The sequence below is a fragment of the Dryobates pubescens genome, chromosome 33 (assembly GCF_014839835.1).
Source record: "Dryobates pubescens isolate bDryPub1 chromosome 33, bDryPub1.pri, whole genome shotgun sequence".
Classification (NCBI taxonomy): Eukaryota; Metazoa; Chordata; class Aves; order Piciformes; family Picidae; genus Dryobates; species Dryobates pubescens.
In genome coordinates this window covers 3,640,023-3,664,049 of record NC_071644.1, presented here as the reverse complement: position 1 = coordinate 3,664,049, position 24,027 = coordinate 3,640,023, and the positions used below count along the sequence as shown (strand labels likewise).

The 24,027-nt window shown below is 55.5% G+C and overlaps 1 protein-coding gene across 3 annotated transcripts in view; it reads left to right on the top strand.

Annotated features, from left to right (window-relative positions):
• The window catches only part of KAZN (kazrin, periplakin interacting protein), a 278,161-nt gene that overhangs the window by 207,894 nt on the left and 46,240 nt on the right, over nucleotides 1-24,027 (top strand). The window contains exon 1 of one of the 3 annotated variants that reach the window (XM_054175899.1): nucleotides 3,907-3,998. The exons of the other annotated variants lie outside the window; for them this stretch is intronic. The gene's annotated coding sequence lies outside the window, so the exon portion shown is untranslated. Of the gene's footprint in view, nucleotides 1-3,906; nucleotides 3,999-24,027 lie in introns of those variants that run through there. 3 annotated transcript variants of the gene reach the window in all.

The following is a 24,027-nucleotide window of genomic DNA, read 5'->3' as shown; positions in this document are numbered from 1 at the left end:
TTAGACTGGAGATTAGGAGGAAATCCTTCAGAGTGAGGGCAGTGAGACCCTGGACTTGTTGCCCAGGGGCTCCTGAGGTGCTGTGCAGCCTTGGCTTCTGCATGGCCACCAGAGAGGAGCCACAATGGCACTTTGCATTTTGTTGGCTCTTTTAATGTTTCTTTTCTTTCCTGAGTGTTTTAATATCCCAAAGCTTCCCTGCAGACTTTCTTGTTAGATCCTCCTGTTGATTGAGCATGTGCTCAAACCCCACACAATCACTCCCCTCCACCCAAGTACACCTCAGAGGAGCTCCCTGCCAAGGAGCTCTTCCTGTCCTTAATGACCATCATACCTGTGTGGTTGCAGTGCTCATGGCCCCTGGGGCTATTTTGGCCTGGGTGAGGTGCTGAAGGCAGGGGTTGTGCTTAATGGAACAAGTGGTGCTCCCCAGGGCTCAGTGCTGGGGCCAGTCCTGGTTCACATCTAGATCAAAAATCTGGGTGAGGTGAGCAAGGCTCCTGCAGCTGGCAGCAGTTTGGGTGGCAGTGTTGATCTGCTTGAGGGTAGGGAGGTTCTGCAGAGGGATGCAGACAGGCTGGGTCAATGGGCCAAGACCTACTGTATGAGTTTCAGTAAGGCCAAGGGTTCTGCACTTTGGCCACAGCAACCCCCAGCAGTGCTGCAGGTGTAGGGCAGCGTGCCTGGAAAGCTGCTCAGCAAAGAGGAGCTTGGGGGGGGGGGGGGGTGGTCTACAGGTGGCTAAATGCAGGCTAGTGTGTGCTCAGGTGGACTAGAAGGCAAATAGCATCTTGACTTAGGTCAGCAATAGTGTGGCCAGCAGGGCCAGGGCAAGGATTGTCCCTCCTGTAGTGGGCACTGGTGAGGCCACACCTTGAGTACTGGGTTCAGTTTTGGGTATCTCACTGCAAGAAGGATACTGAGGGGCTGGGGCAGGTCCAGGAAAGGGTAACAGAGGTGGTGAGGAGGCACTGAGGGGCTGGAGCAGGTCCAGAGTAGGGCAACAGAGATGGTGAGGAGACACTGAGGGGCTGGGGCAGGTCCAGAAAAGGGTAACAGAGGTGGTGAGGAGATACTGAGAGGCTGGGGCAGGTCCAGAAAAGGGCAACAGAGGTGGTGAGGAGACACTGAGAGGCTGGGGCAGGTCCAGAAAAGGGTAACAGAGGTGGTGAGGAGACACTGAGGGGCTGGGGCAGGTCCAGAAAAGGGTAACAGAGGTGGTGAGGAGACACTGAGGGGCTGGGGCAGGTCCAGAAAAGGGTAACAGGGTTGGTGAAGGGTCTGAGGAACAGGGCTGGTGAGGAGGAACTGGGGTGGTTCAGCTGGCAGAAAGGAGGCTGAGAGGCTCCTCTGCAATGCCCTGAAAAGAGGTTGAAGCCAGGTAGGGAGCACTGGAGCAGGCTGCCCAGAGAAGTTTGGAGTCTTCTTCTCTGGAGACTTTCCAAACCTGCCTGAATGCCTTCCTGTGCATCCTGATCTAGGGGAACCTGCCTCAGCAGGGGGCTTGGACTCTGATCTCCAGAGGTCCCTTCCAACCCCTGCCGCTCTGTGAAACAGCACCAGGCGACCCTGGGCTGGGAAGTCAGTAACACAGCCAGTGGGTTCCCCCTCTTGCCTCCTGTGTCTTGTTTGTTGTCTCAGCACTCATCCTTCCCAGAGGGGTTGATTGAACTGGATTTGTTTCTTGCTGGGGCCTGGGTTGGCATCTTCATTACCCCGCACGCCGCTGTCGCTCGCGCCTGCTTGCGAACCCGGGGCACGGAGGCAGCCCCAGAGGAATGTTTAATGCAGCCAAACGTGGGCCCTGCATTAATGTCCTCTCAGCTCAAACCCTTTGCTCTCCCTGCAGTGTGCCTTGCTAAGCACTGCTCGTCAGGAGCCCTGTCCAGCAGACGAGCACAGCCTCCTAATGATGAGAGCTGCAGCGGTGCTGTGATGGCTCAGCACTGGCCATGCAAATGTGAGGCTGTACTGCTGAGGAGCTGAGCAAGGAGCAGGAGCCAGCAGTGTGCCCAGGTGGCCAGGAAGGCCAAGGGCATCTTGGCCTGCAGCAGGAAGAGTGTGGCCAGCAGGAGCAGGGAAGTCCTTGTGCCCTGTGCTCAGCACTGCTTAGGCCACACCTTGAGTCCTGTGTCCTGTTCTGGGCTCCTCAGGTTAGGAAAGAGGTTGAGCTGCTGGAAGGTGTCCAGAGAAGGGCAACAGAGCTGGGGAGGGGTCTGGAGCACAGCCCTGGGAGGAGAGGCTGAGGGAGCTGGGGTTGCTTAGCCTGCAGAAGAGGAGGCTCAGGGGAGACCTTCTTGCTCTCTCCAACTCCCTGCAGGGAGCTTGGAGCCAGGTGGGGGTTGGTCTCTTCTCCCAGGCAGGCACCCAGCACCAGAACAAGAGGACACAGTCTCAAGCTGTGCCAGGGGAGGTTCAGGCTGAAGGTGAGGGAGAAATTCTTCCCAGCAAGAGAGATTGGCCATGGGAATGTGCTGCCCAGGGAGGTGGTGGAGTCCCCATCCCTGGAGGTGTTCAAAAAGGGATTGGATGTGGCACTTGGAGCCATGGTTTAGTATTCAGGAGGTGTTAGGTAATAGATTGATGATCTGTGAGGTCTTTTCCAACCTGGTTGATTCTGTGGTTCTGTGGAAGGACATCTGCCTGGGCTGTGCAACGTGCTGGAGGTGACTCCAGTCAGTCCCAGCTCTGATGGAGCTGCTCCACCAAACCGCCTGGTTCTCAAGGGCAGCCTGGGCACAGGAGCAGATGATCTGCAAGAGGGTAGGGAGCAGGATGGATCCTTGCCAGCAGCAGCCTCCTTCACAGCTCCCCCAGCCTGTGCTTTATTAGTCAGGTTTTATTGCTTCCAGTTGGCATTCCTGAAGCCCAGGGGGCTCTGGGCTCCATCTTGCTGGCACATGTTTTTGTTAGCCCACAGGGAGCTCTACCACAGCCCCACAGCAGCCTGCACATCTGTGCTGGGGAAACCAGGGCATGGTGCTGCTGGGTCCAGTTTTGGGCCTATCATAGAATCAGTCAGGGTTAGAAGGGACCACAAGGATCAGCCAGTTCCAACCCCCCTGCCATGGGCAGGGACACCCCACACTAGATCAGCCTGGCCAGAGCCTCATCCAGCCTGGGATTAAACACCTCCAGGGATGGGGCCCCAACCACCTCCCTGGACAACCCATCCCAGGGCTTCACCACTGTCATGGGGAAGAACTTCTTCCTCACTACAAGAAAGATGTTGAGTTGCTGGAGCAGGTCCAGAGAGGGGCAATGAAGCTGGGGAAGGGTCTGGAGAACACGGCTGGGGAGGAGCAGCTGAGGGTGTTGAGCCTGGAGAAAAGGAGGCTGAGGTGGGGAAGACTTTCTGGCTCTCTACAACTCCTGAAAGGAGGTTGGAGCTAGGTGGGGCTTGGTCTTTTCTCTCCAGGATCAAACCATAGAATGAGAGGAAATGGCCTGAAGTTGTGCCAGGGAAGGTTTAGGTTGGAGCTCAGGAAGAATTTCTTCACTGAAGAAGTGCTCAGGCACTGGCACAGGCTGCCCGGGGAGGTGGTGGAGTCCCCAGCCCTGGAGGTGCTCAAGAAACCTGTGGCCATGGCACTTGGGGCCATGGTTTAGTGGCCATGGTGGGGTTAGGGCAGTGGTTGCAACTGATCTCAGAGGGCTTTTCCAACCCAAACAACTCTGTAAAGGTAGGCAAGTTGTCATTCATTTCTCTTTCCTCCCCTTCCCAGCCTGAAATGAGTAAGCAACAAATCAGGCCAGCCCCCCAAACCCCAACAAAACAAACCCAAAGGATAAAAGACCAACTCAGTGCCCCCATTCCTGGGCAACCTCTTTATTTTTCCAGCTTTGGAGCTTGTGTTTTGCTTCCTAGCCAGGGGATGCTGCCAGCTCCCATCACCTAATCAAAGCTGCTCTGTCAAAGGGCCGCCGGTCTCCTTCTGACATCCCATTATAGCCTCCGGCAGCAGCTCCACTTCATAACCGCCCAGCAAAGCTGACAGGTAACCAATGAGATGCATATTCCAGTGACAACCTCCTGCTCCCCAGGGGACCCAGGACCCTTTTCTTGTGTGTGTGTGTGTGCTGGAGCCAGGTCTCATTGTAGCTGGGTGCTTCCAGAGGAGCAGCTGGGCCCCATTGTCCGTCCCTCAGCCATGGCGCAGCAGCGAGGTTTGCTCTTTTGTTCCCTTCGCCCTTTCATCGTCCTTTTGGGATGGAGTCCGTGTGTCTGGGGATGTGCAAGGGAAGGAGAGATGCCTGGAGGCTTGGGGATGGCTGAGATGGAAGAAGGATGCTGGGGGTGGGGGGGGAGGTGGGAATCTGGGGAGGAGGATCTGGCTGAAGAGTTTGCTCGTCGCAGTTTGCTGTCGCACCTCGCTGTCGCACCTCGCGGGCTCTTGATTACTGCCTCGTTTTGCTGATGGGCTTCCAGCCCAGCATCCTTAAATCAGTGCAAGACAGTGCTGCCTGCCTTGGGTACCAAAGGTGAAGGAATTGTGGTGGTTTTTTTGGGGGGCAGGGTCTTCACAGAATCATTAAGGTTGGAGGAAACTTCCCTCCGTTTCTCCCAGGTGCGTGGCCGCTGTGGTTTATTGTTTGTTGGGGTGAGGCATGGAGAGCCTCTGACATCTGGGGATGCTCTGTGCTTGGGAGCTCTGTGCTTGGGACAGAGCCAAGCAGAATGTGGAGAGGAGTGAGGGGTAAGTTGGGACTTGGAGGGGGTTTTGGAGTTGGTTAGGCTGTGGAGCCTGGTGCCTGGGACAGCCTGGTGGATTTGCTTGCTGGGTGCTCACTGAATTGCAGTTCGGTTTCTGTTCCCCTTGGGTTTTGCTGTTCTGTGTCAGACCCAACCCTGTGCCAGGGCTTTTCTTTGCCCAGTTCCATCAGCTGGCCATGCAGCAGTGTGTTGGCTCTGCCACCTGCACTAGCAGCTGAAACAGGGCTGGGGCAGGACCTCCTAGCCAGCAAGTGGATGTGAGGAAGAAGTTGCTCTCCAGGAGGGTGGTGAGAGCCTGGCACAGGTTGCCCAGGGAGGTGGTGGAAGCCTCCTGCCTGGAGGTGTTTGCAGCCAGGCTGGAGGTGGCTGTGAGCAACCTGCTGTAGTGTGAGGTGTCCCTGCCCATGGCAGGGGGGTTGGAGCTGGCTGAGCCTTGAGCTCCCTTCCTGCCCTGACAATGCTGTGAATTACTCTCCTGCAAAAATCGAAGTGACACCCAAGGTGGTCGGTCCTGGGCTGGAGGCAGGTGCTGGTAAATCCAAGGATGGTGATGGATTAGCAAGCTGAGAGCAGTGTGGCCATGCAGGCAACATCTCATTTGTGCCAGGAATTGAGATGTCATTAGAGCTGCCTGACTAATTGGCTGTTAGTGAGCGCTGGGCAGCCTCGGGTGGGAGACGCGAGCCGGTCCGCACCGTGTGCTCGCCTGGGTTTGAGCATCCTTGGGGATCAGCCTCTGGCTGTGGAGGGTTGGGAGGGCAAGTTCAGGGCTGCCAGCATGATGGTGCAAACTCAGTCTGTGGACATATGGAGTTTTGCTGCTGTTGAAGTGAGTTTTTTGCCCTGCCCTGTCATCTTCTGGCTCAGCTGGATGTGCTCAGACTCCAGGAGCAGATTTATTCAAGAGGTTGCTTTCAGATCCTCCAGCCCCTGAACATGACAAGCTGCTAAATCACCTGTTTCTGTGCAGGCAACAAAGGTGTCCTCCAGGAGCAAAGAGAAAATAGAGAGTCTGAAACTAGGGGAAGGAAGGGCACAGCAGTGGGAAGGAGATGGTGTCCCCTGGGTGACTCGAAGAGCTGCCAGCAAAGCTGGGTGGAGAAGCCTCCAGCCTTAGCTGGTGGTTGCAGTAATGACTGCATCCATCCAGTGATGCTCCAAACAGCACCCAACCATGTGCTGCAGCATCTAAAGACAAAGCAAGAGCCACAGCCAGGCTTGCTTGCACTTTGGGTTGAGTATTGCTCAATTCCTTCAAGTGTCCTGTGTGGCTGTAGGGAAGGAACCAGGGCACAGACCCAGTTTGCAGTCCCCATGCCTGTGTTTGCTGCTCTGTAGTGGTGGTGCCTGCTGCTGGGCTGGCTGGTGGCTCTTGGCTCACACTTTGCAGCACTTCTGCAGCTCAGCTTGCACTGAAATGATGCAACCACAGGAATGGGCTGCCCAGAGAGATGGTAGCTGCCCCATCCCTGCAACCATTCCAGGTTGGGTTGTCTGGGGCTCTGAGCAACCTGCTCTAGCTGGAGATGTTGGACCCAACGACCTTTCAAGGTCCCTTCCCACCCAAACCAGTCTGGGATTCTATGATCCTAATGCAAACTTGCCCCATCAGCATGCTTCATGTCACCCAAGGTTTTCCTGCAAGCCACTTTGGCCTCCTGCAAGCTAAACCAGCAAAGCAAGAGATGTTTCTAGTCACTTTTTGATGCTAAACCCCAAATCCCTTGATCCCAGCCTGGAGCAGCTGTTGGACATCGACATCAAACCACCCTCCAGCGTGGGAGCTGCTCAAATCCTGGCCTGGCCACGGTGCACAGTGGTGGGCCCAAGGCTTTCTCTTGCACTTCTGCAAAGCTCTTTGCTCCCTGATGGTTGCTATCTAAATAGTATTAATAATTAAGCACTTGGGCTGGCTGTGGGTTTGCTTCCTGGGGGCTGCTGCCTGCACTTAAGCAACTGCGCCCAAGCTGGCAGCTGCCACCTCCTCTGTCTGATGGCCTTGGCCATCCCCAACAGCAGCACATGGCTTGAGAGCAGCAGCAGTGATCACAGCAGGAGCCCTGCTCAATATTTAAAGACTATTGATGGGCTGGGATGGTAGAGAGGAGCAAGGTCTGGCCAGAGCAGCAAGCGAGGAAGCTGCTTTCCCTCGGTGCATGAGGAGCAGCAGGAGAAAAGAAGAGAATAGAATTAACCAGGTTGGAAAAGACCTTGGAGAGCATCAAGTCCAACCTGTCACCCAACAGCATCTGAGTTGCCACCTGGATGAGGGCTTTGCATCCTGCTTAGGTAGAGAAAGCACCATCCAAACTCTCAGCCAGCAGTGTCTGGAGGGGCAGCCTTTCCTCCACAGTCTGTGCAGCTCTCCAGGAGTGGTCTCCATAAGTGGCTGAGGTGTGAAGCCACACAGCACTACACAGGCAGTGGAAGAATAGAATAGACCAGACCAGGTTGGAAAATACCTTGGAGGTCATCAAAAAGCTTTGTTGCCCTTCTCTGGACACCTTCCAGCAGCTCAACATCTTTCCAAACCTGAGGAGCCCAGAACTGGACACAGGACTCCAGGTGTGGCCTAACCAGTGCAGTGTACAGGGGCAGAATGACCTCCCTGCTCCTGCTGGCCACACTGCTCCTGACACAGGCCAGGCTGCAGCTCTGCATGGTCTGCCAGCTTTTGGGGGCAGTGGTGCCTCCAGCCCTGTGGCACCATGGGAATGGCCAACACCAACCACCCCCCACACAACCCAGCCCTGCTACAGTCACTCCATCATCCTGCCCTGGAACCAGACCCAAGCCACTTCAGTAGCTCCAAGGGACTTGGAGATGGTTAAAAGCAAGAGGTTACCTCGATGGGAAGTGGTATGAGAGCAGGGCACAGGGTGTCACCTCCCCTGGTGGGGCTGCAGGGTGCTCTTGGCTATGTTTTGCTTCCAGCCAAGTGCAATTATGCAGCAAAGCTGGTTTTAAATGAACTCATGTGCTCAGCTGCTAATGATGCCCTGCAGCTGAAGTACTCAGCATGGGGCTATTCTTCTGGAAGAAGCCAGAAGCAGCTTCTTCAAGGGCTGAAGAGCAGGGAAGCACTTGAGGAAGCCTCTAGATGCAAACTGGGGAGATTACAGGAGAGTGGAGGGCAGAGAATCAGCAACTGAGACAGATTGCAGGGGATATCAAAGGAGAAAGCCTCCATCCACAGAAGAAATAAAAGGTCAGTGAAGGGAGGTGGTGACTTCTCCACTGTCAGAGTGGGTGAAGACAGAGATTTGGGGGCATAGAATGATAGAATTGTCAGGGTTGGAAGGGACCTCAAGGATCAGCCAGTTCCAAGCCCCCTACCATGGGCAGGGACCCCTCACACTACAGCAGGTTGGTGTCTAGATCATCTCCCCTTCCCCCCCAGCAGAGAGTCATTAAGATTGGAAAAGACCTCTAAGATCATCACTTCCAACACCACCATGCCCCCAAGTGCCAGGTCAGAGTCATCAGCTGGGCTGCAGAATCAGCCAAAAGCTCAATTTTGTTTCCATTGCAAAGAGAGAGGAAAAATGTCCTGCAGCAGATGTTGAGATGCTGGAACCTCAGCAGAGAAGGGCAACAAAGCTGGGGAAGGGTCTGGAGCACAGCCCTGGGAGGAGAGGCTGAGGGAGCTGGGGTTGCTTAGCCTGCAGAAGAGGAGGCTCAGGGGAGACCTTCTTGCTCTCTGCACCTACCTGAAGGGAGGCTGTAGCCAGGTGGGGGTTGGTCTCTTCTCCCAGGCAGGCACCCAGCCCCAGAACAAGAGGACACAGTCTCAAGTTGTGCCAGGGGAGATTTAGGCTGGAGGTGTGGGAGAAATTCTTCCCAGCAAGAGAGATTGGCCATGGGAATGTGCTGCCCAGGGAGGTGGTGGAGTCCCCATCCCTGGAGGTGTTTAAGGAGAGCCTGGCTGAGGCACTCGGTGCCATGGTTGAGTTGATTAGATGGTGTTGGGTTGGACTTGCTGATCTCTGAGGTCTTTCCCAACCTGGTTAATTCTGTTCTATTCCTGCAGGGGCAGGCTGAGAGTGTTGGGGTTGTTCAGCCCGGAGAAGAGAAGGCTCCAGGGACACCTCAGATCTGAGGCCTCAGGCAGAGTCCTGGCGTGCCAAGTTTCATGGTTATCTTGCAGCAGCACTACTCAGAGTCAGGCACTTGCTTGGAAGCACTCCTGGGGTCATCCAGGGACTTGTGCTGCTCAAGGAGTGAGGAGCCCCTGCTGTCCTTAGCTGCCAGCGAGCAGCTTCCTCCTCGGGGCTCTCCGAGGCTTGTGGTTTGCTTTGTGGCTTGCACTGATGGGAAGGATTTGGCATGGGGCAGGCAGGATCCAGGGAAGTCATCCTCCCACATAAACCTGCTCTCTTTCATCTCTCTGTGTGTTGGTCTGTCACAAGCTTGACCTGGAGCTGCAGCAGGGAAGGGTTAGGTTGGGTATTAGGAACAATTACTGCCAGAGTGGTCAGGCACTGACACAGGCTGCCCAGGGAGGTGGTGGAGTCCCCAGCCCTGGAGGTGCTCAAGAAACCTGTAGCCAGGGCACTTTGGGACATGGTTTAGTGGCCATGGTGGTGTTGGGTTGATGGTTGGACTTGATGGTCTCAGTGGTCTTTTCCAACCTTACTTCCAAGCTCTCCAGAAGAGCTTGGAGCTCAATTTTCCCCAGCATCTCCCAGAACCCCAGCATGGTAGGGGTTAGAAGGCACCTCTGGAGCTCATCCAGTCCAACCCCCCCTGGCTAAAGCATGGGCACCCACAGCAAGTAGCCCAAAATCACCATGGCCAGGGGGGGTTGGAAGCTCTCCAGGCAAGGAGACTCCACAACCTCTCTGGGCAGCCTGCTCCAGACCACCAGCACCCTCACACCAAAGAGTTTTCTCTTCCTCTTCAGATGGAAGCTCCTGGGTTCCAGTTTGTGCTCACTGCCCCTTGGCCTGTCCCTGGGCACCTATGACAAGAGTCTGGCCTCATCCTCTTGCTCCTCAGCCTTTAGTTATGGATCAGCATTGCTCAGGTCCCTCCCAGTGCTCTCAAGTCTCCAGCTGTTGTGCCTCCTGCCTAGTGGGGGTTAGCAGCTTTGCAGATGACATCAAGTTGACATACTTAGGGTTGGTCCTTTCAGGTTCTGTTTGTCAGTGGCAGCAGTTCATTTAAGGGCAGGGTTGACCTGTATCCTCTGCATCCCACTCAGCACCAGAGCTCAGAGAGCTTTCTTGGGTTGAAGGCACCTGAGAAGAACTGGGCACATAGAGAGATCAGTGTCAACTCTCTCCAGCCTGTAGAATGAGAGAACAGCTTCAGCTGGAAGGGTCCTTAAAGGTCATCTAGTTCCAACCCCCTTGCTGTGGGCAAGGACACCTCCCACTGGATCAGGTTGCTCAAGGCCTCATCCAGCCTGGCACTGAACACCTCCAGAGAGGGGGCATCCAGCCTGGCACTTAGTTCCAGGGATGAGGCATCCACAGCTTCTCTGGGCAAACCTGTTCCAGTGTCTCACCACCCTCATAGTAAAGAACTTCTTAATGTCCAAGCTGCATCTACCCTGCTGCAGTTTCACACCACTGCCCCTTGTCCTCTCACCACACTCTCACCACCCTCAGCTGCTGCAGAAGAGCCAATGCTGGTGGCTGATGTCCTTTCTGGTGCCACCTAAAGCTTTGCTCAGGGTTGGAGCAAGGTCCTTGAGAGAGGTCTGCAGGGTCAGGTGAACTCATCCTGGAAAAATCTGCTGGACAGATGGGCAGAGTGCAACAGGATGGCATTGAACACATCCAAGTGCCAGGGGCTGCACTTTGGCCACAGCAACCCCAGGCAGTGCTACAGGCTGGGGGCAGAGTGGCTGAGAGCAGCCAGGCAGAAAGGGACTTAGGGGTAGTGGTGGACAGCAGCTGAACAGGAGCCAGCAGTGTGGCCAGGGGGCCAAGAAGGCCAAGGGCATCCTGGCCTGCAGCAGGAAGAGTGTGGCCAGCAGGAGCAGGGAAGTCCTTGTGCCCTGTGCTCAGCACTGCTGAGGCCACACCTGGAGTCCTGTGTCCAGTTCTGGGCTCCTCAGGTTAGGAAAGAGGTTGAGCTGCTGGAAGGTGTCCAGAGAAGGGCAACAGAGCTGGGGAGGGGTCTGGAGCACAGCCCTGGGAGGAGAGGCTGAGGGAGCTGGGGTTGCTTAGCCTGCAGAAGAGGAGGCTCAGGGGAGACCTTGCTCTCTCCAACTCCCTGCAGGGAGCTTGGAGCCAGGTGGGGGTTGGTCTCTTCTCCCAGGCAGGCACCCAGCCCCAGAACAAGAGGACACAGTCTCAAGCTGTGCCAGGGGAGGTTTAGGCTGGAGGTGAGGAGAAAGTTCTTCCCAGAGAGACTTGTTGGCCATTGGGATGTGCTGCCCAGGGAGGTGGTGGAGTCCCTGCCCCTGGAGGTGCTCAGAAAAGGCTTGGCTGTGGCACTTAGAGCCATGGTTTAGTAGTCAGGAGGTCTTGGGTGACAGATTGGACTTGGTGATCGTTGAGGTCTTTTTCCACCCTTCTTGGTTCCATGAAGCAGCTCTGGCTCCTCCTGCCTCTGCCTCCACTTGCTCTGAAGCTGCCTTTGTGCAGTGGCAGCGGCAGGAGAGCCTGGCAAGGCTGCTGCTGGGGAGGCAGCTTGTGCTGTGGCAGCTGGCACTGCTGAGCCCTCCTTGTATTGATTGGAGCTGAGGCAATTAAGAGCCTCCCACTGCTTTCACTGGAGGCTCTCCTGCCTGAGGAGGCTTGAAGCAGAGGGGAGGACCATCAGAGTGTGCAAACACGGCGCAGGCGAGCGGCTGGGGCCTGCAGGCACCTCCCAGCCTCCTGCAAACCTGAAAGATGTCCTGCTGGCTGCCAAGGAGGCCAAAGGGAAGCACAAGTGCAGCACTGAACCTCTTTGGCTTTGCAGTGCAGCTCCCAGGGAAGGTGCATCCCATCCTGGAAGGGGTGGTGAGCCCTGGAAGTTGGGTTGGGTCCCTCCTCATTAAGCTTCTTCACCTCAGGGGGGTTTCCTCCCATGCAAATTGCTCAGAAGTTCCTTATTCCTGGGCTTGTGCTGCCCATATCCCACACAAGTCCTTTCCTGTGATGGAGAGCTGTTTCTGCCTCTGAGGAAGCTGTAGCTGTGAAAGGAAAGAGTGAAATAGTTGTTAAGGCTTGGAACTGGCTGCCCCAGGGCAGTGGTGGAGTCCTTAAGGCTTGGAACTGGCTGCCCCAGGGCAGTGGTGGAGTCCTGCATCAGGAAGAGTGTGGGCAGCAGGAGCAAGGAAGTCCTTGTGCCCTGTGCTCAGCACTGCTGAGGCCATACCTGGAGTCTTGTGTCCTGTTCTGGGCTCCTCAGGTTAGGAAAGAGGTTGAGCTGCTGGAAGGTGTCCAGAGAAGGGCAACAAAGCTGGGGAGGGGTCTGGAGCACAGCCCTGGGAGGAGAGGCTGAGGGAGCTGGGGTTGCTTAGCCTGCAGAAGAGGAGGCTCCACATCTTTCCTGCACTGAGGAGCCCCGAGCTAAAGGGAACATTGCTGGGGAGCACCAATGGCTTTGCCACCCCCACAGGAGCAGTCAGGCAAGCAGCTCTCCATAGGGCTGCTAACTGAACCTTCAATTCTGGGATCCCAGCATGTAATCCCATGTACCAGAGCAGAGGATTGTGTTGCAGGAGCACCAGGAGGCTGCATTTTGCTCTCCTCTCCAGCGTCTTGCACCCCAGCCGCCACGCTGGCTTAGGGAGATCCAACCTCAGCAAGGTTTGCTTTGTCTGAACAGGATTTGGGCTCTCCAAGGGCTGCTGCAGAGGATCAACTTTAAAAGAGGGATGTTAAAGACAGCAGGACAAGAAGGGATGTGTTAACACACTGAGAACCAAAGTCCTTTGCTGCCACTCTCCAAGTAAGACCAGAGTGGGTCTCTGGGCTGTGCAGAAGCAGCAGGAGGGGACCATGGGGAAGGACCAGGACCAGAAAATCCTGGCACAGGAAGCCTCTTGTTTGCTCCAAGCTGTTTGTTTTGCTGCTGAAGGATTTTGTGATCTCTTTGGCTGAGTGGAAGCAGCCAGGGAACATCTTGGTCTCAAATTCCCTCCTACCTGTGTTCGAGATAGAGCTCTTGGAGAGGGTCCAGAGGAGGCCACCAAGATGATCAGAGGGCTGGAGAGCCTCCCTTATGGGGACAGGCTGGGAGAGGTGGGGTTGGTCAGTCTGCAGAAGGCTCCAGAGAAACCTCACAGCAGCCTTGCAGGACCTGAAGGGGACAACAAGAGAGCTGGGGAGGGACTTTTGACAAGGGCTGGGAGTGATAGGATGAGAGGGAACGGAGTGAAGCTGGAAGAGGAGAGGTTTAGACTGGAGATTAGGAAGAAATTCTTTCCAGTGAGGGTGGGGAGAGACTGGCACAGGTTGGCCAGGGAGGCTGTGACTGTCTCCTCCCAGGAGGTGTTCAAGGCCAGGCTGGATAAAGCCTTGAGCAGCCTGAGCTGGTGGGAGGTGTCCCTGCCCATGGCAGAGGGGTTTGGAACTGGATGCCCTTTAAAGTCCCTTCCACCCCACCCCCTTCTGTGTCTCTGTGATATTTGAGTGTCTGTGCAATTCACTAAGCATCTTTACTAACTGCCTCTGGATTTCCTGGTGTGGAGTGAGGGATGCAAAGCCCTGGGCTGAGGCCAGGTCAGTAGAAAGCAGGAATACCAAAGGCTTGGCAGAGGGCTGGCTCCCATCCATCATGATACTGCTAAACACCATAATCCTGGGAGCCTTCCCTCATAATACCATAATGAGCTATTAAAGACCAAGGCAGGGGACTCCAGGCAGGGGGAGGGAGGGTTTGGGTCCCTTTATTTCCCCTCCTCCTGCCCTAGCTGAGCCATTCCTCTTGGTTGCTGCAAACACCTCCAGGCAGGAGGCTTCCACCACCTCCCTGGGCAACCTGTGCCAGGCTCTCACCACCCTCCTGAGGAACAACTTCTTCCTCACATCCAATCTCAATCTCCCCACTTCTAGTTTTGCTCCATCCCCCCCCAGTCCCATCCCTCCCTGACACCCTCAGAAGTCCCTCCCCAGCTTTCTTGCAGCCTCTTCCAGACACTGGAAGGCCACAAGAAGGTCTCCTCAGAGCCTTCTCTCCTCCTCTCTGAACAACCCCAACTCTCTCAGCCTCTCTCTTCTCTTTATTCACCAAGCTCTGAAGTTCATCTGTGCAAAACTGCTCCAATCCCTCCACCCCCCCCCCTCCCAAAACCCTGTGGGATTTGCCCAACCAGGTTGGTGGAGCATGAGCACCCCAGGTGGTTCTCCTCCAGGAGCTCTTCATGCCTGCAGCTGCATTGCCTGAGGCTGGAGACAAGCTCCCTGCTGCTGTTTCTTTGGGTTTCTTTCCCCCTTTTGGTTGTTTTGGGGTGTTTTTTTTAAGGCTCATGCTTACTGCTTTAAAGAGGGAATTAAAGAGATGGATTGTGGAGGATGCAGAAGCTGGATGCCCCAGAAAGCTGCACAAATAAAAGCTATCAGAGGAAGTAAAAGGGGAGGCAAGCTCATTTGGACTCTAAGTGGTAGTGAGGTGGTCTGAATTGTGTCCATCTTCCCTAAGTCCTCCCTGCTGCTGCTCCACAGGCCTGATACCACCCAGGAGCAAAGCCCTCTGCAAATCACTCACCCTGCAGGGAAGGTATTGATCAGAGCAATGTGGGCCTGGGGCTGGTCAGCCTGGAGAAGAGGAGGCTCCAGGGAGACCTGCTAGCAGCCTGCCAGTACCATAATGGGGCTACAGGAGGGGTGGGGAGAGACTGTTTGCAAAGGCCTGCAGGGACAGGACCAGGGGCAGTGGCTTCAAAGTGGAGAAGAGCAGATTTAGATTGGGGGTTAGGAAGAAGTTCTTTGCTGTGAGGGTGGTGGAGCACTGGAACAGGTTAGAGTAGACAGAATAGAATAGAATTAACCAGGTTGGAAGAGACTTTCAAGATCATTGAGTCCAACCTATCACCCAGCACCATCTGATCAACTCAACCATGGCACCAAGCACCCCATCAAGTCTCCTCCTAAACACCTCCAGGGATGGGGACTCCACCACCTCCCTGGGCAGCACATCCCAATGGCCAATCTCTCTCTCTATGAAGAATTTCTCTCCAACATCCAGCCCAAACCTCCCCTGGCACAGCTTGAGACTGTGTCCTCTTGTTCTGGAGCTGGGTACCTGACTGGCCAACCCCCACCTGGCTCCAACCTCCCTTCAGGGAGTTGGAGAGAGCAAGAAGGTCTCCCCTGAGCCTCCTCTTCTGCAGGCTAAGCAACCCCAGCTCCCTCAGCCTCTCCTCCCAGGGCTGTGCTCCAGACCCCTCCCCAGCTCTGTTGCCCTTCTCTGGACACCTTCCAGCAGCTCAACTTCTTTCCTAACCTGAGGAGCCCAGAACTGGACACAGGACTCCAGGTGTGGCCTAAGCAGTGCTGAGCACAGGGCACAAAGACTTCCCTGCTCCTGCTGGCCACACTCTTCCTGCTGCAGGCCAGGATGCCCTTGGCCTTCTTGGCCCCCTGGGCACACTGCTGGCTCCTGTTCAGCTGCTGTCAACCAACAATGATGATGTATGGGATGGAGCCAGCCCCCAGCCACCCCCAAAGGCTGCTGTGCAGACAGCAGCAGGGACATCCTCCACTAGATCAGCTTGCCCATAGCCCTGTTGGGCCTGACCTTGAATCTCTCCAGGGGGTGGACCTCAGCCACCTCCCTGGGCAACCTGTTGCAGTGTTCCAGCACCCTCCTGGTGCAGAACTTGTTCCTCACATCCAATCTAAATCTGCTCTGCTCTAATTTCGTTGTCCCTCACCCTGTCACCGCAGCAGAATGATAGGAGCTGGAAGGGGTCTCTGGAGATCATCTACTGAAGCCACCAGTCAAGAGAGAGGTTGTAAATGAGAAGGGCAAAAGAAATGCCATTTGGAAGAGGGGAAATGAGCTGGTTTGGGAATATTTGTGTGGGTGGAAGGGAGCTCAAGCAGCCCTTGGAGGCACAGAAATGCTCTCCCCAGCAGTCATTCATCTGGTCTGCAGTGGTGCTCAGCAGAGGGGAGCATCCTCAGGAGCTCTTCTTTGGTACTGCACTCCCCAGCAGCCATTCCTCAGACTTTGGAGGCCACTCTTGCATCTGCTTGGGGTCATCTGGCACAATGGCTTTGGTCTGTGAGCAGCAACCAGCACCAGCTGCACAGGGCAGGGAGGGTTCTCTTGGTCCTCCTTGCCTTCCACCACTGCTCACCTCTTGCTGTGAATCACAGCAGAGGGCAGGTGGAACTGCAGTGATTTACACCCACTGAAGCTTTCCTTTCCCCTTCATCTTCCAGCTGAGGCCTGGAGAATCAGCAGGAGATGGGCACACAGCAGAGAGCAGAGCTCAGGGAGCTCCTCTGGCAGGGAAGGATTTTAATCATGGTGACTGCAGGGTGATGTTTTAATTATCTCTAATTGCTCCAGCAGGTTAGTGGCCAAATGAGCAGCTGCAGGTGCACAAGTGGCCTCATCTGCTGGCAGCAAGCAGGAGCTGATGCCCTGGCAATGGGATGAGTGCTAAGTTTGCATCTCTGCCCCCCAAAATCCCCTCCCTTTCAGGGGTCTGATGTTGCCCCTGGGCTTGGTCCTCCTCATAGGTTGGACCTGATGATCTCTGAGGTCTTTTCCAACCTTATTTTAGCCTGGAGAAGAGGAGGCTCAGGGGAGACCTTCTTGCTCTCTCCAACTCTCTGAAGGGAGCTTGGAGCCAGCTGGGGGTTGGTCTCTTCTCCCAGGCACCCAGCCCCAGAACAAGAGGACACAGTCTGAAGCTGTGCCAGGGGAGGTTTAGGCTGGAGGTGAGGAGAAAGTTCTTCCCAGCAAGAGAGATTGGCCATGGGAAGGTGCTGCCCAGGGAGGTGGTGGAGTCCCCATCCCTGGAGGTGTTCAAGAGGGGATTAGATGTGGCACTTGGAGCCATGGTTGAGTTGATCAGATGGTGTTGGGGGATAAGGTGGACTTGATGATCTCTGAGGTCTTTTCCAACCTGGTCTGGTCTGGTCTATCCCATCCCATCCCATCCCACCCCACCCTTCCCTATCCTGTCCTATCCTATCCTGTCCTATCCTGTCCTATCCTATCCCCTCTTGTCCCATCCCTTGTTCCTAGGGAGAAGAGACTCAGTTCCCTCCTCCAGATCCCTGCAACAAATCTGGGAGCCCAGGATGACAGCAGCCAGCCTTTGATGCGCTGTGCTGCTGCAGGGCTGGGGGCTGCCCAGCCTTGCAGCTCTAAACTCAAGCAGTCATTAAATGCCTGTGATTATTTGGTCAGGGGAAAAAAAAAACCAGAGAGGAGAGCTCTTGCAGGAAAACCAGGAGGGCAAAGCTCCTCAGGATGCTAAAGGTTATCAAAATACCAGGGGTCAGAGGAAGGGGGCTGCCACAGTACTGCTCCCTAATAACAACCTGCAAAGCAATGCCTGCCAGCAGAAGGAGATAAAGAATCTCTCCCTCCAGCAGTGATGACTCAAAGGGCATTGCTCAGCTGATGGGAATTGATTTTCCTCCCTCCCTTTGCACTCAGAGCCTAGCAGGGCCGTGGTGAGGGCCTCCACCTGCCACAGCACCAAAGCAGTGGCAGGGAGGGGATGGAGTGGGGATGGCTTTGCATCCCTGTAGCCCTTTGCTGTACCCTCCTCAGGCAGTTCCCTGTCCTTCTTGAAGAGGAGGCTCAGGGGAGAACTTCTTGCTCTCTACAACTACCTGAAAGGAGGTGGCAGCCAGATGGGGTTTGGTCTCTTCTCCCAGGCAACCAGCACCAGAACAAGGGGACACAGTGTGCCAGGGGAGGTTTAGGCTGGAGGGGAGGAAGAAATTCATCCTAGGAAGAGAGATTGGTCATTGGGATGTGCTGCCCAGGGAGGTGGTGGAGTCACCATCACTGGAGGTGTTCAAAAAGGGATTGGATGTGGCACTAGGAGCCAGGGTTTAGTTAGTCAGGAGGTGCTGGGTGACAGCTTGGACACTTGAAGGTGTGCAGAGAAGGGCAACGAGGCTGGGGAGGGGTCTGGAGCACAGCCCTGGGAGGAGAGGCTGAGGGAGCTGGGGTTGCTTAGCCTGCAGAAGAGGAGGCTCAGGGGAGACCTTCTTGCTCTCTCCAACTCCCTGCAGGGAGGTTGGAGCCAGGTGGGGGTTGGTCTCTTCTCCCAGGCACCCAGCCCCAGAACAAGAGGACACAGTCTCAAGCTGTGCCAGGGGAGGTTAAGGCTGAAGGTGAGGAGAAAGTTCTTCACAGAGAGAGGAATTGGCCAGGGGAATGTGCTGCCCAGGGAGGTGGTGGAGTCCCTGTCCTGGGAGCTGTTAAAAAAAGGCTTGGATGTGGCACTTGGAGCCATGGTTTAGTTATCAGGAGGTGATAGGTATTAGGTGATAGGTATTAGGTGATAGGTTGGACTTGCTGATCTCTGAGGTCTTTTCCAGCCTGGCTGATTCTCTGATAAGCATTCTGTGAGTCTACCCTGAACATAGCCCTGAGCTGCCAAGTTCTTCCCAACCAAAGTTAATGAGTTTGCAAATAATGGCTGGCAGCTTCCTGCACATTTTTTTGGGTGGTTCTTTTTTTTCCCCCTTCTCTCTTTTGCTTTGGTTTTTTGTTTCATTCCTGTTTTATTTTCCAAGCAAGCAAAAACCAGCTCCTTGCCCTTCAGCACTCCTGGCACTTGGCACAAGGCTACTTCCTTGCTAGGATTTCCAAGAAGCACTCCCAGCTCTTGACTCGAGATCTGGAGCTGGCTGCAAGAAGCTTCCAATGGTTTAGAATAGAATCACCCAGGTGGGAAAAGAGCTCAGAGCTCAGCAAGTCCAACCTGGCACCCAACACCTCCTGACAGCTAAACCATGGCTCCAGGTGCCACATCCAAGCCCCTCTTGAACACCTCCAGGGGCAGGGACTCCACCACCTCCCTGGGCAGCACATTCCAAGGGCCAATCTTTCTGGGAAGAACTTTCTCCTCACCTCCAGCCTAAACCTCCCCTGGCACAGCTTGAGACTGTGTCCTCTTGTTCTGGGGCTGGGTGCCTGCCTGGGAGAAGAGACCAACCCCCACCTGGCTCCAACCTCCCTTCAGGGAGTTGGAGAGAGCAAGAAGGTCTCCCCTGAGCCTCCTCCTCTCCAGGCTAAGCAACCCCAGCTTCCTCAGCCTCTCCTCCCAGGGCTGTGCTCCAGACCCCTCCCCAGCTTTGTTGCCCTTCTCTGCCCAGGTTCCAGTCAAGGGCCAGGAGGATGAGCAGAGGGCTGGAGCACCTCTCCTATGAGCACAGACTGAAGGAGTTGGGGCTGTTCAGTCTGGAGAAGAGAAGGCTCTGAGGTGACCTCATTGTGGCCTTCCAGGATCTGAAGGGGGCTCCAAGAAGGCTGGGGAGGGACTGCTCAGGATCTCAGGGAGTGATAGGACTGGGGGGAATGGAATGAAGCTGGAGGTGGGGAGATTCAGGCTGGAGGGGAGGAGGAAGTTCTTCCCCATGACAGTGGTGAAGCCCTGGAATGGGTTGTCCAGGGAGGTGGTTGGGGCCCCAGCCCTGGAGGTGTTTAAGGCCAGGCTGGGTGAGGCTCTGGGCAGCCTGATCTAGTGTGGGGTGTCCCTGCCCATGGCAGGGGGGTTGGAACTGGCTGATCCTTGAGGTCCCTTCCAACCCTGACTGATTCTATGACACTATCTCATCATCTGCTGCAGGACATTTTTCCTCTCTCTTTGCAATGGAAACAAAATTGAGCTTTTGGCTGATTCTGCAGCCCAGCTGATGATTCTGACCTGGCACTTGGGGGCATGGTGGTGTTGGAAGTGATGATCTTAGAGGTCTTTTCCAATCTCAGTGACTCTCTGCTGGGGGGCAAGGGGAGATGATCTTGATGCCAACCTGCTGTAGTGTGAGGGGTCCCTGCCCATGGCAGGGGGCTTGGAACTGGCTGATCCTTGAGGTCCCTTCCAACCCTGACAATTCTATCATTCTATGCCCCCAAATCTCTGACCGTGCAGGAGTCTCGATGTCCTTCTTAAACTGAGGAGCCCAGAACTGGACACAGGACTCCAGGTGTGGCCTCAGCAGTGCTGAGCACAGGGCACAAGGACTTCCCTGCTCCTGCTGGCCACACTGCTCCTGATCCAGGCCAGGATGCCCTTGGCCTTCAAACATTGTCTCTGCTACTACCTAAGAGGAGGTTGGAGTGAGGTGGGGGTTGGCCTGAAGCAAGTCCAGAGAAGGGCAACCAAGCTGGGGAAGGGTCTGGAGAACAGGGCTAGGGAGGAGCAGCTGAGGGAGCTGGGGGTGTTCAGTGTGGAGAATAAAGAGGCTGAGGGAGACCTCATTGCTCTCTGCAGCTCCCTGAAAGAGGCTTGGAGACAGATGGGGGTTGGTCTCTTCTCCCAAGTGTCAGGTGATAGAACAAGAGGAAACAGCTTGAGGAGGTTTAGGTTGGACATGAGGAACAATTTCTTTGCTGGAAGAGTGGTCAGGAACTGGCACAGGCTGCCCAGGGAGGTGGTGGAGTCCCCAGCCCTGGAGGTGAAACCTGTGGCCATGGCACCTGGGGCCATGGTTTGGTGGCCACGCTGGGGCTGGGCTGATGGTTGGATTGCATGATCTCAGAGGCCTGGTCCAGCTGAAACAATTCTCTGATTCCATGAGCATCCTGGTGCTGGGAGCTGACACAGAGCAGAGCAGATCCATGCCCAGGGACGTGACAGAGTCACCATCCCTAGAGGTGACCGCGGCGGTGCTGGGCTGATGGTTGGGCTTGATCTGAGAGTTCTTTTCCCACCTTAATGATTGCCTGAAATGGTTGGGGGGGGCTGGATCCAAGGGGGTGCAGGGGCTGTGAGCTGCTCTGCTGCCTGCAAGCCACATAGCAGCAAACCCTCTTTGTGCTCCTGGATCCTTGCTTTTAAAGCCAGCAGAAATCAGGGAGGATGGAGGCTTGTCCAAGTGAATTATTAAACCCATCAGACTTCCCATTTCTGTCCAGGCTTGAGCAAGCCAAGTGTAGCCTCTGCTGTGATCTGGCTGCTTCTTTTAATCTCCTCTTTGTTCCAAGGAAGCATTTCCAAGCAGCAGGCAGGGAGCTATCGCTCTGCAATAACTCAGGGAACATCAGATCTCTGCCACAAACCTTCTGAGAGCAGCCAGAATCAATAGATGCTGCTTTGTTTATTTTGATCCAGCAGGAGCAAAAGGAAGGGGGAAAAGAACAGGCAGGCAGGTCGGGAGGAGCAGGAGCTGCAGCAGCTTTTTGTTGATAGAGACTCCTTGGCTTTTAAAGAACCCAAAAGGTTTGGTCAAGGCCTGGCCCAGGCTGCCCAGGGCAGTGGTGGAGTCCTCATCTGCACCACAGCCTGGGCTCCAAGCTGGGGACACAGGGGCTTGATGGGTGGACCACTGGATGGATATAGAACTGGCTTGAGGGCTGCACCCAAAGGGTGGCTGTCCATGGGGCCATGGCCCAGGGGAGGCCAGGGACAAGCAGAGTCCCTCAGGGCTCAGTCCTGGGACCAGGCTTGTTCAACATCTCTGTGGGTGCCATGGACAGTGGCACTGAGTGCACCCTCAGCAGGGTTGCTGATGACACCAAGCTGTGTGGTGCAGCAGACAGCTGGAGGGAAGGGATCCATCCAGAGGGACCTGGACAGGCTGGAGAGCTGGGCACAAGCCAACCTCAGGAGGTTCAACAAGACCAAGGGCAGGGTCCTGCAGCTGGGTGGAGGCAATCCCAGGCACAAATCCAGGCTGGGCAGGGACTGGCTGGAAAGCAGCCCTGAGGAGAGAGCCTTGGGGGTGCTGGGGGAGGAGAAGCTCAGCAGGAGCTCTCAGAGTGCACTTGCAGCCCAGAGAGCCAAGCAGAGCCTGGGCTGCAGCAAGAGAAGTGTGGCCAGCAGGGCAAGGGAGGGGATTCTCCCCCTCTGCTCAGCTCTGGGGAGACCCCACCTGGAGTACTGCCTCCAGTGCTGGAGCCCCTGTTACAAGAGGGATCTGGAGGTGCTGAAAGGTGTCCAGAGAAGGGCCAGGAGGATGAGCAGAGGGCTGGAGCTGCTCTGCTGTGAGGACAGACTGAAGGAGTTGGGGCTGTTCAGTCTGGAGAGGAGAAGGCTCTGAGGTGACCTCATTGTGGCCTTCCAGGATCTGCAGGGGGCTCCAAGAAGGCTGGGGAGGGACTGCTCAGGCTCTCAGGCAGTGATAGGACTGGGGGGAATGGAATGAAGCTGGAGGTGGGGAGATTCAGGCTGGAGGGGAGGAGGAAGTTCTTCCCCATGAGAGTGGTGAAGCCCTGGAATGGGTTGTCCAGGGAGGTGGTTGAGGCCCCAGCCCTGGAGGTGTTTAAGCCCAGGCTGGCTGAGGCTCTGGCCAGGCTGATCTGGTGTGGGGTGTCCCTGCCCATGGCAGGGGGGTTGGAACTGGCTGATCCTTGTGGTCCCTCCCAACCCTGCCTGATTCTGTGATCCCTGGAGGGGTTTCAGAGCTGTGGAGATGTGGTGCTGAGGGCTGTGGTTTAGAGGTGCCCTGGCAGCGCTGGGTTTAACAGTTGGACTCAATGATCTTGGAGGTCCCTTCCAACCAAACCACTTCTGTGGTTCTGCCTGGGGTTGGATCTGCAGCCCTGGGGGGGGATCTCCAAAAGCTGCAGCCACATCTGTGCACCTTGCTCTGGGGTTAGCCCTGGTTTGACAGGTTCATCCCTCTCCAGGAGCACGCTTGGAGCTTGTGTGATGGCAGAGGAAACGCAGGGTTTGGTGTGCTCCCGTGTCACAGAGGCCTTGCAGAGGGGGAGCTTCATCCTGGTGCCCACAGAGCCAGAGCAAAAAGGTGGAGAAAAAGAAGAGGAAGCCAAAGGGGGTTTGTGTTTGGGGTCAGCAGGGGAAGGGAAGGAGGTGGCATAAGTGTGAGTCTGCCCCCAAACATGGGGTTCCCCACCCCATGCTGGGAGCTGGTGAGCTGGCAGCCCCCAGTGGTCAGCAGCTTCCCAGCCATGGGATTAGGGGCTGTAGATGAAGGCATTTAAGTGTCTAATGGCACTAACAAACACCAGCTGGGGTTTAGGAAGGACTTTTGGTGGGATTTGGGCACCTTAACCGGCTTAGGTGCTTCTGAAAATCCCCCCTAAGCCCTTAAAGAGTTGCTGGAGAGCAGCAGGCTTTCACTTCAAACTTCCTGAAGTGTGGGATCCCAGCTCTCCACACATCCCCTGGCACCAGCCTTGCAAGGGTGCAAACAGGGGAGGACTCCTTCTTGCTCCTCAAATCAGTTCCAGGCTGACAGGAAGGGATGAAATGTCTGCTCCATGCCTGTGAGGCTCTTCCTCAATCCTCTCATCCTTAGCTCCAACAGCAGCTGGGGGAGCAGAGCAGTGAGGGATTTCCCCCTTGTTTCATCCTTGGCACAGGTTCTGTTCCCAGCCCCCTACAGCATCTCCCTTTTCTCATGGCTTTGGGCTGCAAGGGGTTAAGGAAAGAAGAGAAAAGAGAAAATACAGACAAGAAAGACAAGAAAGTAGGGAAGGGAAGGGGGAAAAGGAGAGGGGAGAGGAGAGGAAAGAGGGAAGAGGAGAGGGAAGAGAGGTTTGGTTCAGAGAGAAGAGAAAATGGGAGAGGAGAGGAGAGGAGAGGGAAGAGAGGTTTGGTTCAGAGAGAAGAGAAAATGGGAGAGGAGAGGAGAGAAGAGAGAAGAGGAGAGGTGAGGAGAGAAGAGAAGAGGAGAGAAGAGAGGAGAGGAGAGAGAGGAGAGAAGAGAGGAGAGGAGAGAGAGAGGAGAGGAGAGAGAGGAGAGGAGAGAGAGAGGAGAGGAGAGAGAGGAGAGGAGAGAGAGGAGAGGAGAGAGAGGAGAGAAGAGGAGAGGAGAGAAGAGGAGAGGAGAGAGAGGAGAGGAGAGAGAGGAGAGGAGAGAGAGGAGAGAAGAGGAGAGGAGAGAGATGAGAGAAGAGGATCGGAGAGAGAGGAGAGAAGAGGAAAGGAGTGAAGAGGAGAGGAGAGAGGGGAGAGAAGAGGAGGAGAGGAGAGAGAGGAGAGGAGAGGAAAGGAGAGAAGAGGAGAGGAGAGAGGAGAGGAGAGGAGAGGGGAGAGAAGAGGAGAGAAGAGGAAAAGCCTCAAGCAAGCAGGAACTCCTGGGATAAGTTGGAAGGCCAGGAATGGCCCAAAAGCAGGGAGGAATGAGTGGGAGCCTCCAGCAAAGTGCTCCAGGCCATCAGAGCAGTGCCAGAGATAATTACAGGAATGGCTTCAACGGAACTTGGAAGCAAAGTAAAGAGGGGAAAGGTTGAGCTGGAAACGAAAGGTGGGACTGGGATGGCTG